The sequence below is a fragment of the Meleagris gallopavo genome, chromosome 1 (genome assembly GCF_905368555.1).
Source record: "Meleagris gallopavo chromosome 1, MGAL_WU_HG_1.1, whole genome shotgun sequence".
Classification (NCBI taxonomy): Eukaryota; Metazoa; Chordata; class Aves; order Galliformes; family Phasianidae; genus Meleagris; species Meleagris gallopavo.
This window is the reverse complement of record NC_139404.1, coordinates 135760380-135773973: the sequence shown is the minus strand read 5'-3', so window position 1 is coordinate 135773973 and position 13594 is coordinate 135760380. Positions and strand designations below refer to the sequence as shown.

Sequence of the window (13594 nt, the reverse complement as noted above, 5' to 3'; positions counted from 1 at the left end):
TAGGCCCAGCATCACATTCCTTCCGTCACACCTCTTCTACTTCCCCTACTGCCCTCCAAGCAGAGCAGGTGAATGGGGAACTGGCTTAACAGCTCTCCTCTGCTGCTCCTTCCTGCTCGCACCACGGCCTGCACTGGGGCAACTTAAGCTGATTGAAAAATCACTGTGTCCAGCACAGGGCAGTCCCCAGCTTCATCTCACAGATGCCACCCACACAGCCCCTCTGCTACCAAACCTTGCCACCTACATCCAACATAATTATTAGCTGACATATAGGTTGTTTCAATATAACATACCAGAGTATTCAATTCCTCGGTCTCCCAGTTCCTTGGTAGCTGCTTGACTCTAAGAAAAAAAGATGAGTTCTTCCATGGAGAACCTCCAAGGAAGTTCCAAGTGTGACTGTGGACAGGTTTTCCCAGGTGTAAGAAAATCCCCAACATTTTATAAATGACAAAGAGTTCCATAAGCTTTGGTGTTAGTAGAGTGCATTCTAAGGCAACCTAGCTCTGCACCATGCTTGAACACAGTACAGAATTGAATAGCTCAACTGGAAGGGACTTTCAAAGATCACTGAGCCCAAGTGCCTGACCACTTCATGGCTAACCAGAAGTTCCAGCATGTTATTGAATGTGTTGTCCAAATGTCTCTTGAATAACAACAAGCACAGGGCATAAGCTATATCTTCAGGAAGCCTGTTCCATTGACTGATCACTCTTCTGGCAAAGAAATGTTTCTCAGTGCCCAGTCTGACCCTGCCCTGGTGCAGCTTTGTGGCATTTCCATGTGTCCTGCCATCAGTTCCCAGCAGCAGAGTAGAGCTCAGCACTTCCCTCTGCTTCCCCTCCTCAGGGAGCAATGAGGTCATGTCTTGGCCTCCTCTTCTTCAGACCCAGTGTCCTCAGCCTCTCCTCACTAGCCATGCCTCCCAGCCCTCTTATGCCTATATTCAGTACATAGATCAGAATAAAGACCTTGAAGAAGCATTTTTATTTACACAGTAAACAAAATGCATATGAAATATAAAAATAGATTAACATATTCATTGTGGAGCTCTAAATTTGATACATAAATTCATTAGGGAAGCAATAAACGTGCTGTATAAATTAATTACTTTGTGGTTATCCTCATTAAATGCTACTTAATGAGTTAATAAGCTTGAAAAGCAATGACAAATTGCTAAAGTACATGTACGGGACTTTTTTTTTTAAAAAAAAGCATCACATTAACAGAATGCTGCAGCTCTGGATACAAACTAATAAAATTTATGACAGCTGGTCATTTTATCCTATAAAATTCACTAACAAGTACATTCCCATACAGAATTTGAACTTCGTAAACTCTGCACTTTCAGCTGCAGAAGAGATTCTAGCTGAAGTTTAAGAACCACCTACTAGTAAAAGAAAAACTTATTTGTATCACAGGATGACCTCCATGTTAGGCTCTGCTAAATCAAAATGATATATACACACAAACACAGGTGACTCTGAAAGTAATGCCTTCTTTTTCCATTGAAACCACAATTGCTACAAAGAACACAGTACCACTATCTGATAGAGCACATTATCAGCTACAAAACACTATTTTTTAACAGTTTCCACCATTAGCTCTGCATTTTCACCACCAATGAACAAGAGCCTGCATGCCGCACTCATACAATCCTGCACCAGTGGAGGTGATCCACTGTTGCTGTCACCACTGCTGAAATGTACCACCCACCACCTCACTGTGCTCACATCCACTGCTTGGTCTCCATAAATGCTCAGCAAGAGTCAGCGCATGTCAGTGAGTGCCTTTTTTTTCTGTTTAGAGGAATTCAGTGTCACACCTTCGCCTCATACTCACATTCATGTTAGACAACATTCTGTCAGGCTGCCCCTCTGCTGCCATCTATCACACAACAACAAAATATAACAGAATCATGGCAGGGAGGTTCAGCCTCTACTGCCATACCATCAACATCCACCTCTGACATTGTCAGCCAACATCATAACACGGGAGGGATTACTTTCGGAGCGGCTGTTGTAGATCTGCATAGACAGACACACACACAAAAAAAATATAGCAGTGCTTGATAGTTACAAACAAGCTTTCATGGCTTTAATATCTGAGGATGACAAACACACTTGTCAGAGTTAGGAATTGGGAGATTACATCCCAGAGTCTAAGCAGCACTGGGGGAAGGCGCACTGAGCACTTTAATTTTTGTGATGGAGTACGAGCATCCCAGAATTGACTGAGCTCTATCATTAGCATGCTATGGGAGACTGAAATGGTAGCCCTGTTTGTCACATCACAGACATAGGCTGCTTATGCTTTTATCTTGTAAAGTACAAAGGCTGAAAGAGGTGTTGGTCTGTGTTACAATTTACACACAGAAAAACCCACATAAATATATTTTTCACTTTCTCTCTTTCCATGCCATAACGTACACACGAGAGAGGATAGCACGCTGCATCCCACAGTACATTAGTCATATTGATATTACAAATACCTTTACTCTAAAGTAAAATATAGCCCAAACACATCTTAAATATCAGCCACATCAGCACATTAACTAAGCACGGTTCAGTGAATGCATCAATATGCAGTTCTCTCACCTTCCCAGGACACATACAATTTGCAGTGAAACCACCAGCGTAACCTTGAATAAAATATTTAAGGCAGTCTTTGACTATTACATGCTCAAACAATTCCTTAGAAAAGCTCAGGATATTAATCCAAATTTCCACACCCCTTAAACTGACTTTGTTAACTCCCTAAAACTAACTTACACCAACAAAATCTAACTTTCCTTAGCAGGAACATATTAAAAAAAAAAAAAATGGAAGTAGTTTCCAGTACCCTCTAGCATGACCAGTAAGATCTCCATATGAGCTAGCAGCATGAGAACTCTTTTTAAATAAAATTCAGAAGAGGTCAGTTAAGCATCAAGGAACATTACTGTATTAATTTTGCATCACCTAAGTTAGTCTGCATTGCTACTACAAAAGCATTAATTCCACCAATGAAAAAAATGTTTCTAAGTACACAGGAAGGTGCATGCTGATGGAGAAGAGCTACCAGCAATTCTTTCTTTCAGATGAATAACCCCATGGCTATTGTTTCATCAAACCTTGAATTCTTTTAAAACCTAACTATTCTGTAAACATAATCATGTCCATCAATCACACAGTCTTCAGACATCTTCAATTGATTTTGGTCACTTAAGATTAACTCACACAGGATTTGAAAGCCACAACACAGTTAAATGCCATCTCTGTGACTGGATCAAAACATCTATTAAACAAATGAAGACATAATGGTGTCCTGTGCTGAGACTTTGCTATGAGGACAGCTAATGAGAATAGCTTTACTCTACTCAACACTGCTTAGGACACTGTAACAAATTGTCCCTTGGTGGTTTGTAAAGTTACAGCAGGAAGAAGTCACATTGCTTAAAGGCTCTATCAGGAGGAGGAGGAAGAAAAAATATATATATTTGATCCCAGGCTAATTACTGAGATAATAGCAATAAACAACACTAGAAAAAAAAACATTTAACATGGAACAAGACTAAGCACTTATCTCAGTTACTGTATATATATATATATGCACTTTAACCATCATTCATGCCCTAATTTCCAACGGTCATTCTAATACTCTGAAAGAATCATTTCAAAAAGGAATTTAAATGCTGTCTGGGGCAGAAGAGACACAATCAGTCACTGCCTGCATTAAAAAAAAAAAAAAAAAACAGACAGGAAAGTCACAAAATGAAGGATGGGTGGTGCGGGCTGAGATTGGTTTTCTTTCACTTTTCCTCTAATGCATGTTATCTTATTATCTCACTTCGGAACCATTATGCCTGTGGAAGGGAAGAGGAAAGGTCATCAGTAGCCAGTGGCAGCACCAGCTGGGAGCTCGAAATGGCACTTGCAGTTTTCAGCTGTCAGATGCTGCCTGAAATTTAACAAGTGCCAATAAGAAATGATCTGCAAGCAAATCTGTAGCTTTTTTTAAGCTAGCAAGGATAAATGAAGGGTTTTGAGAGCAATTTGAAGGCTATTATTACGCTTATACACAAAGTATTTCAATTTATTCAGTTCCAGGGGTTTCCAGGTTAGCACAACTCCTACCTACATCCCGTGGTTAAATACCAAAGCAGAAGTGCATTGTGTTATGTCTGATCTGCTCTCCATTAAAATTGCCTGATCTCTTTTCCCTCCGTTTTGTTTTGTTGTTGTTGTTTTGTGAGTATGCATCATAAATAAAATGAGACCAAACAATATCAGTCCTTTTAATTTACTCTTATGAGTGGTAACATGAATTGCTCATATCTCCTAATAATTAAGCCAAGAATGCTGAAACAATACAATGAAGATGTGGAAAGCAACACAACACAACTACACGAGTGCTTTCTAGCCCCATTCACACAATGTTTTCGATCCAACCCCACGCTTTTTGTCCATAACTGTATTTTTGGTGACCTAGACCTGCCTTTCCCTAGCAGCAAGCTCCACCCATGTCTAAACCCAGCTGGAATTCACAGACATGCTCCCAGCCTATCAACGAATTGAAAAAAGGAAACGGCTGCCTCCACAGCTGCAAGTTCAGCAAATATATTGCAACAGCAGCCACAACATTGCTGCCCTTTCTTTGGAATACGACCTGCTAATATTTAAACACAGACATAGAAAGACACTTGGGGCCCAACCCTTAGCCACTCCCAAATGCCACTCTGTTTAAGAATACAAATAAGCTTTCAGAATACACAAAGCCAGCCTACCAATGCCACCGGCCCCTTCCACCTCACACAAGAGGTCCCTGGCCTCAACACAGAAGAGGACAGAGCATTAAATCGCGAGCCAAGAAACATTTAGCATGAAGATGAATGGCCTGCAGTTTTTCTACTGGGTACACGTTTCTTTGATCTCCAGAGCAGACAAAGCAGTGCAAACAGTTCCAGCATACTGCCACAGCACACCATCCTCAAAAAACAGGGAGACCACATCTGCCTTCCATGCCAGGTCATTGTTTCATGAAGGGCTGTGACTGTGCCCATGCATGACTTGACATATCCACAGACGATCTCAAAGGAGTAAGTGGCTTTATCCTGCAGACCAGCTTTATCATTCCCTCCCTCTGCTCCCAGCTTGTCTTGGATGAGTAAATTCCTTCCCATTCATTGGCACTGAACTGACTTATCTAAAATCCTACGTATTTTATTTAAATCACAGTTTTTAAAATATGAAGATTAGCTAGTCTAATGACCGCTTACTATATACAGCAGAAATTCAGAAACTGAATTATTCTTAGCTAATGAAACTCCTCTGACTTAAATTATATTTGCTATCTCATTTGTCCCTGTGGACATGGCCTAATTTTCCCCTGTTCATTTGATAGACATAAAGCTTTTGTGGGGCAAGGACTGTCATTTATTAGATGTCTAAATGGGACCTATGGCACAGAAGCCTGAAGGCTTTGAAATGTTACTATAATGAGGACGTTCTGCTGCTCTTTCTAGTGGATAAGACTTGCAGTAGCTGTATTCTAAACTAATAAGGAGAAAGTTTGAAAGTAGTATTCTCCATTCTTGGGAAACTGTGTAACAAAAATAGCAGAAAGAACAGAAATAGAAAGCCCAGATAGGAGTTACACTAACAAACAAGCACACAAATAAAAACCATTCAACCTATTAACCTATAAGAACTAAGTCTCTGGGTACGAAAGTTGCCACAAAACAGCTTGGCTTCCTCAGCCTTTATTCACTGGGATGGGATTTCCCACCCTGATGAACAGCCTACTGTACACTAGAGCACTCTACAACTCCTGTGTGCTGTTTCTATCAATATTTCCATTCACAGGAGGCCAAAGATTAAGTCTGTAATTGTAAAAAAGATCATTAAATACCAAAGTCTCACTTGATACAGAATTGGAATTACTGATGCCATCGCCATCCCCTGACCTCTTTGAACAGTAAGCTACAGCCACCATTGGGCTCTTCACTAGAAGTGCTTGCACCAAAATACAGCTAGGTTTGACACTTGGGAGCACTTCCAAGTTCTCTCTATCGCAGGCATGAGGGGGCAGTTAAGGGCAGAAGACCTCCCAGGAGAACGCTAGAGAAGTGTCACAAGCAGAGGAAGCTGGAGACTTGGCAGGGTTTGTATCCATACTGTTTGTTCAGAGCAGGCCTTGCAGCAAATTAGGCAGCCAACAATGCCTTTTTCTCCCCCGACCCTCTTCAGAAGGAACTACTTCACTATCTCTAGCAGGGATACTGAATTAATTAGCATATGTGCACTGCAAACAATCAGAAAACTTGAACCCGGTACTAAACGAAAACAGAAGTATTTGACACTAAAACATTCAGTGTGAAAGAGGTCAAGAAAGTACTGGGCTACTTGACATCCAAAAGCAGTATTGGTTGTAGGAAGTGGAAGCAGAGAAGAGTAGCCTGCAGTGTTTTTTGTATCCCTTCCTTTCTGTAGTTGTGTTGGCACACAGGGATGTAGACTAGCATGTCCTGCTGGGAAAGGAAGAGATGTGACAGGACTGAGGAATCATTTGCCAGCGCAGGGCAGGATCTCACACTCTGAAGTGATTCCTACTGCTTTTTTGCTAAATGCACATCCACTCTCAAGGGTTCCCCAAGCACAAAGCAGGTCTGCAGGAAAGTGAACCTTTTGTTGTACAAAGACAAACAAGCAAAAGATTAGTTTAAAAGTTTGCTACAACTGTTGCACATTAAAGACAAGTGACAAGCTTTTACACTTAATTGCTTCAACAGTCCAGTAAGGGAATAAGGTATTCTCAGCCTAAGAGCTCGTTTGTTTCTTTTTCAGCTACATCAATTAAATTAATAAACAGATCTCTCTCTATAGACCTTACTGATAGTATATTACTCCAGACCGGTTACAAAGCTCCCCGTCTCTAAACACACTAATATCTAGCATTTAAAGAAACCAAATTATTAGGTTTCAGCTCAGCAAAGCATGCATTGCCTTCCAGACCTAAGAATTTGTCACATTTATAAATTTCTGACAAAAACAAGGCAGCTTACCAAAAGCAAGAGAACACCTGAGAGACCTTCTATGGAAGCAAAACTTCTATGAACACCTACTTGATGGCCAGGATATCTTTTGCCAGGTTCTCTGACCATCTGAACCATACATCATAGACTAACTGGTAGCAAGCTACAAGGACAGCTTTACCCTTCTAAGGCCACAGGACATTTTATAGCAGGCTTACAGCTGCTCCAAGTTGCACCTTTCTATCTATATATAAAAAAGCTGTCTTGGCTGCTGTAAACTATGAAAGCCCATGGCCAGTGCCATCCTGATTACACCCCGAGTTCTTCTCACACTTCGAAGGCCAAAGATAACTGTGGTAGAAAGCAATTCAAGAATGTCTCCTCCACTGGTTACATCTGAGTAGAATCTGATCCTATAAATGAGAGTTCAAAAGCCAGTCATTTGGGTTGTGGTGACTGACTGTATTAAGTTTCTGTAAACCTTTGGCTCATGTCTTTACCGTTATGTAAAAATAGAATAAATATTACTATTTCCTTTTAGACATTACATACAGAACATTGTCATAGAAATAAAGCTCTCTATAAACATTGGAAATTAGTGGTTGTGGTTTCCTTAAGGGTATATTTTCCATAAAATGTCTTGCTCCATTGCTAATTACAAAATTAGCAAGAAGCTTATGAGTAATTAGATCGGGGTGTTAAATCACTAATGTTCCTTAAATAAAACTCCTAATTAGGACACAGCGCACATGTATCTACAAGCTAGATCTGACAAACTGCCCAAACTGCCCCTTTTTGCTAACATGTAGGACACCATGAGGGAAAGGAAAAGCACCCCCACAGTACTCTATTCATTTGACTCCTGCAGGTACAGGCAAGGACTCCTTTGCACACCCACTTTGTCTCCAAAACAAGCAGATATGGCAGACAGCATCATGGCCATACACTCACATACCAGAGGGTAATTCATCTCTGTCTTTCAATTACCTAGGCAGCCTGGGCTCTTGCTCTTATTGAGTTTCCATGATGGCATTTAGTTGCCGATACCATAAAAACATAGAACCATCAACACTACCTGGTCCTCCCTCCTCTTCCATGGTATTTCTCAGACAAAGATAAATCTAGCACAATAGATGGGGTTTTTTTTTTATTACTTCTAATAAAGTAGCACTTGATACAAAAGCATCTCACTTGAGAATTGATCCACAGTTAACTACCACAATACAAACAGAACAGTTGTAACTTCTTTACAGTCTATTTAGCTGAGACATATTTAACTGCTTCCAAAAAAAACAATAAAAAAAAAACCACCTATATTGACATTCCACACATCCTGAAGACAGCCTTCCCAGCCTTCCCAAACATTCTGCATCTTTTTCTAGTCTCAAATGAAATCATCTGCAATCACAAAAAAAGTAGATGCGCAGACATTTTAGCTTTTTTAAAAGATATCAGGAAGAAAAAAAAAACAACTTCAAAACTAGACACCTGTCAGCTGCTCAAAAATCAAGCTGGTTTTTTGGAAAGATTTGTATTTCCTCTTTCTCCCACCACCTCCAATGAGAGCAGCTCAAAACCACCAGAAAAATCAGCCTGGTCACCAGAGTGCCTATATGAAAATCAACACCAATGTCAGCCCCACGCTGCTCTTCCTTCTTTCTGAGGCCACTGAAGCTCTGATTTGATATCACCACTGCACATATGCGATTCCAGAAAGGGATAAGCCAGCGTCAGCCTAGCTGGAAACAAGCAGCTCCTTCCCTCTGCGCAACCCAAATCTCCCAGTTATTCCAACCACCCTGAAGATATTTACCTGTGAGGCCACACGGTTGGGATCTCTTTTTTAAGTTTACAGTTTAACATCTCTTTTTGTTTAAGACTACAGCAGTTAACTCAGCAAAAACTGAGTATTTGCTACATCTACTAGAAATAAGCCATGATCATACCCTTCCTAAGGATTCATACAGCACAAAAGACTGCTGATTGTTTTAAACATTACTCTTCTCCCACCACAACTTCCAGCAACCTCAATTATCTTCCACTCAGCCCCCTCTACTCAAATATTCATTAACACTAGAGATGACCAGAGATATTCTGCCTGAAGCAGGGCGCTTCCTCAGAAAGCGCAAGTTCTGCTGACACAAAAGCCTTTCTCAGAATGGTACTGCAAATCATTTTGGGGAAAAGAAACAAAGCACAGTAACACAATGGCCATGTCTTAGCTAAATCTCACAGTAGCTGAGACAAAGGTTTGCCACAAGCAAACTCTGAATCCTGGTCTTGCATAGCTTCCTAAGGCTGTTTTCCAGCCCCAAGAGGAACTACAGTCCCTAAAGGTGCACCATAGACCTTTCCAAGACCTCAAATATTCCAGGGAAGAGAGTACCTCACCCAAAAACAGGTCATGTTTACCCTAACAGTTCCAGGGAGTAGGGTTAGCAGTATTTTACAGTGAAACGGTTAGGGAAAAGGAACAAAAATCAAAATGTGTAACCAAACCTTCCTCTTCTGTAGATACAATAAGAGTGACCATGAATCAGAACACAATATATTACAAATTACTCGACAAAAAGGCTGCGTCAGTAGCAATATATACATTGCTGGGGATGTTTCTGTTATTTTTTTTTTCTTTTTATTGCTGTGGCATGTCTCTAAGGAGCTAAATGATTTAATAGCCAGACTTGGCAGCACATGAAACACACACAATTTAGGGAAAATTAAGAGATCTAAGCGTAAGGGCTAGAGCTAACTGCTTGCCAGGAGTGTTTTTGCACTGTATTGATAATTTTATGTCTATCCTACCCCTCCCCTCCCCCTTCAAGAAGATGCAACAAACCATAGTTCATGTGAAACTGGCAGAGTCTTAAACCAGCAGGCCTGGCCCACAAAATGGCAAGTATCTCCAGCAGCTGTTATTGTTGACAACGTGTGACAACACGGTATTTCCAGATAATATCAACAGCAGTTATTAACAGTTATTGCTAATTTCGTGCAAGATTACAACATTGTCCTCTGTTCATTAGCTACAATTATCTTGGTAATAACAGTTAGTAGTAGAAAGAAAATAAAGTTGAAAAAACACAGAATGTGCAAGTGAGGTTGGTTTGCTAGGCTATGATCTGGAAGACAGTATCGAGCCAAAATGCAGTTTAACCTGAGATACAGACCAAGTGCTTTTGGGCTGTACTGACTTCTTCACTCATTTTAAGGCAAACAAAATATTTTCCACTTTGTACAATTCTATAAAAAATGACAAAGAAAAAATGCTCATGAACACCTGGATGAAAGGATCATTCACATTTGAAGAACATTTTCTGCTATATCTTGCAATTAAACAAAAAAACACCTGTGGTGCACACCTGCTTAAACTGGGTTTTTAAGTATATTTTCTACAAAACAACCAATCAGATCACATTCTGAAATAACCTGTTGGCTGGATAACCAGGTGAGACGGAAGAGGCTCACGTTCAGATCTGTAATCCATCTCGTTAGAGTATCCCACTTATTACAGGCGCTCATTTCATGATCATTTTGTCAGTTTCCATGTCAAAGCTAAGAAATCATTCCCCTCCAAAAAAGTTAAAATGTGGCTGAAGCTGTCATTCAGTCAAAAATGGTTTAAGACGGCTTTAACCGAGACGGTTATTTTCCTTGGTATGACACCCTAAGCATGGTATTTTATAGATACTTTCAAGCAAAGATCTGAATTTAGCACTCAAATGTTGGTTTACAGGAGTGCTTGCCAAGTGCTTTTCATCTCATTATGCTGGTTTGAAATAATGGTACTACTTAAAGTAACATCATGCTAGCATAAAACGCAAGAGTGATTTCAAAGCAGCACAATAAACCACTGTTCCATGATGGTCAGTTGCCTCAACCAACATTACAAATTCCAAACCACTCAAGCTCCATTTAATTTCTGCCATACAATTTAAAAATATACTATGCCCAAAGCACGTTTACTGAAATCAATTTATACATTACACCCAGTTGGAAGTATTTTGATCTTTCAATTAGAAGATTTTGATCATTCCTCACTTTCCACATTAAACACGTGCTCTGTGCACTGTACTTCAAACATTATTGCTGCTACATTAATCGATAATCAAGAAAGACTGAACTCACAATGAGCAAACATCGTAACAGAACAGACAAAAACAGATTCAACCTGGAAACTTTCAGTTTTGGTCTAACCTGTGTAACACCAGACAAATCACTTCCCCTCTGTTCCTTCCTCCTACAAATTGCTTGCAGTACCTATGTCATCCCTTCAGGCCAAGGACTGGCTTTCTCTTTGTATAATGTGATTTACAGCTGGGATATCTTGAATGCTACTGTAACACAAAATCACTTTAACAGTTCAGAGCTCTGCTCCACCAATCACCCTAATCCCAGCCTTTATTGGTGCTGTTAATGGCATCCCTGCTGCTCCCCAACAATAGTCCAGCCAAGAGAACTTGTCCCATCGCTCTGAACCTTCTGCACATATGCACATTTTTCCTCCCCCTCGGGCCACATCTCACACACTGGCAACGAGGTCTAAACTTACTCTATACTCAGCAAAAGGTGATGGTTTTTCATCCAAAAAAAACATTCCTAAAGTAAAGTGCTGCCTAAAAGGTTACTGCATCTGCTCCGCCTGCTCCATTTCGGTTTGAAACACTGATGACAATGAGTGTAGCCAGCACAACCCTTGGAGAACGCAGAGCTCCAGAGCGTGGTCTCAGGGACCAAGGTCTGCCTGAGCTTCCACCCAGAATCCAGCCCTGCCCATCCAGCCCTGCTCGGAGCCCCGGCTGTGGCCTCGCTCACCCCTGCCCTCTGCGGGGGCTGACACTGGGCTTGGCAGCACAGGTTTTCCACTTAGAACAAGAAGTCCAAAAGTTTCCCACAGCAAGAAAGTTCACAGCACAAACATATAAATCTCCTCTTCTTCTCGGATGACTCTAACACGGAATCTTCCAAAGGGAAGGAGAATAGAGCCATTTTCCCCCTACGCAGCCCCTCAGAGCCAGCACTCCCAGCACTTTCACGACCGGGCTCCAACCCCAACCCCCAGTGACCGCAGCCGAGGGTCCCCAGCCCGGCACGGGACCTACCTGGTGGAAGCCAGCCCGGCACTCAGCACTGCCCGTTAACTCCCTTCGGAAGGCACTCTTCCTCAAAACCCCGCGATGGAATCGACTGACGATACCGACGAAAATCGGTGTCGATGAGGAAACCCCCGCCCCACCCCACCCCGCCCCGCCCCGCTGCCCGCCGGCCCCGACGCGTTCGGGAGGGCTCCCTCAGCCCGGCACCCCTCATCCCCCCACCCGCACCGGGGCAGGGCTGGCGCCGGGCTGCCGGGACGCGCGCACAGAAGATAAATACGAATAAAAACGTTAAAGGATTAAAAAAAAAAAAAAAAAAGGGGGGGGGGGGGGGAGAGACAGGAAAAAAAAAAAAAAGAGGAAAAAAGAAAAAAAAAGAAAAAGAACATCCACACACCAACCTCACTCGCGCAGAATCACCTCCTCAGCCGTGCCTCCTTCACAGGGGCTGTGCGCCCCCCAGCCCGGCACTCACCTCGAATAGACGCAGCCGAGGCACAGCCGCCTCTCCTCCAGTGGCACTTCCACTTTCCCTGCGGGTCTTTTTTTGCGGCACGGTGCGCCCGGTCGCTCCCCTGCCTCTCCGTGCCCTCTCTCCCGGCTGCCGCTCGCCGCCGCCTCCCCGCGGTGCTCGGCCACTGGAGCGGGCTGGGGCGGCCTCCCAGCGCCCCGCCCCGGTACCTGCCCGGAGCCCCCGCCCCTCAGAGCCTTTCTCCCTGTGCTCGGAATGGACCCGACCACGCGTGTCGCGTCTCTGCTTTTTCTTTCTTCCTTTTTTAATATTATTTTTTTAATTATTTTCCCCAAGTTCATTGTCTGCCCGTCTCCGCCAGCGCGTTGCCTGAGGGAGGGGGGCAGGGAGGCTGTTTGGGTTGGAGGAGCCCCGGTGGAGTTGAGCGCAACAAAGAGCCGCTCGGATTCCCCGCTAGCACTTAATGCTCGACAAAAGGGAAACGCTGAGAATGTCATAATTATCGCCCCGTGTGATGGTGGCTACAAGAACACTTGGTACGAGGTTTGGAGTTTGACGATAAATGGCAGCATGGATGCGTCTGTTTCTGCCCCGGTGTTGTAAGCAGCTCGCTCACACCCTGCTGCTTGCATGCTGTGTGTGCTGGCACCAGAGGCAGAAAGCTTGCAAACAGCATAAAGGCAGAGCAGCCACAAGTCCCTGAGGATGGAGCAGCAGGCTGATGGAATGGTGAAACTGGTGTGAAGGTACATCACCCACAGGTGAGAGCCCTGCTTGACTTCTGGCTAAAGTACCTATGCAGCTGTGCAGCAGCCATTTTCTAGGGTTCCCTAAAGCCCACGTGTAAGTTTTCTCCTCGTTGGTCATAAACAGTGCTCACAGGGTGATGGCACCCCCGGAGGTGTGCCCCCACAGCTGTGACCCCACCTCCAGATTTACTCAAGCTTTGTAGAGAAGCCTGAGGTGCTGGTCGCACACCTGACCAAAGCTCTAGATTCACGTGGAATTTTAGAA

At 42.9% G+C, this 13594-nt stretch overlaps 1 protein-coding gene across 2 annotated transcripts in view; it reads right to left on the bottom strand.

The window, feature by feature from the left end:
• MYO16 (myosin XVI) overlaps positions 1–12270 on the bottom strand; it is a 356972-nt gene extending 344702 nt beyond the window's left edge. The window contains exon 1 of one of the 2 annotated variants that reach the window (XM_085215386.1): positions 12115–12270. The gene's annotated coding sequence lies outside the window, so the exon portion shown is untranslated. Of the gene's footprint in view, positions 1–7045; positions 7179–12114 lie in introns of those variants that run through there. The other variant, XM_085215393.1, reaches the window with a different exon arrangement.
• Between the last annotated feature and the right edge of the window lie 1324 nt (positions 12271–13594).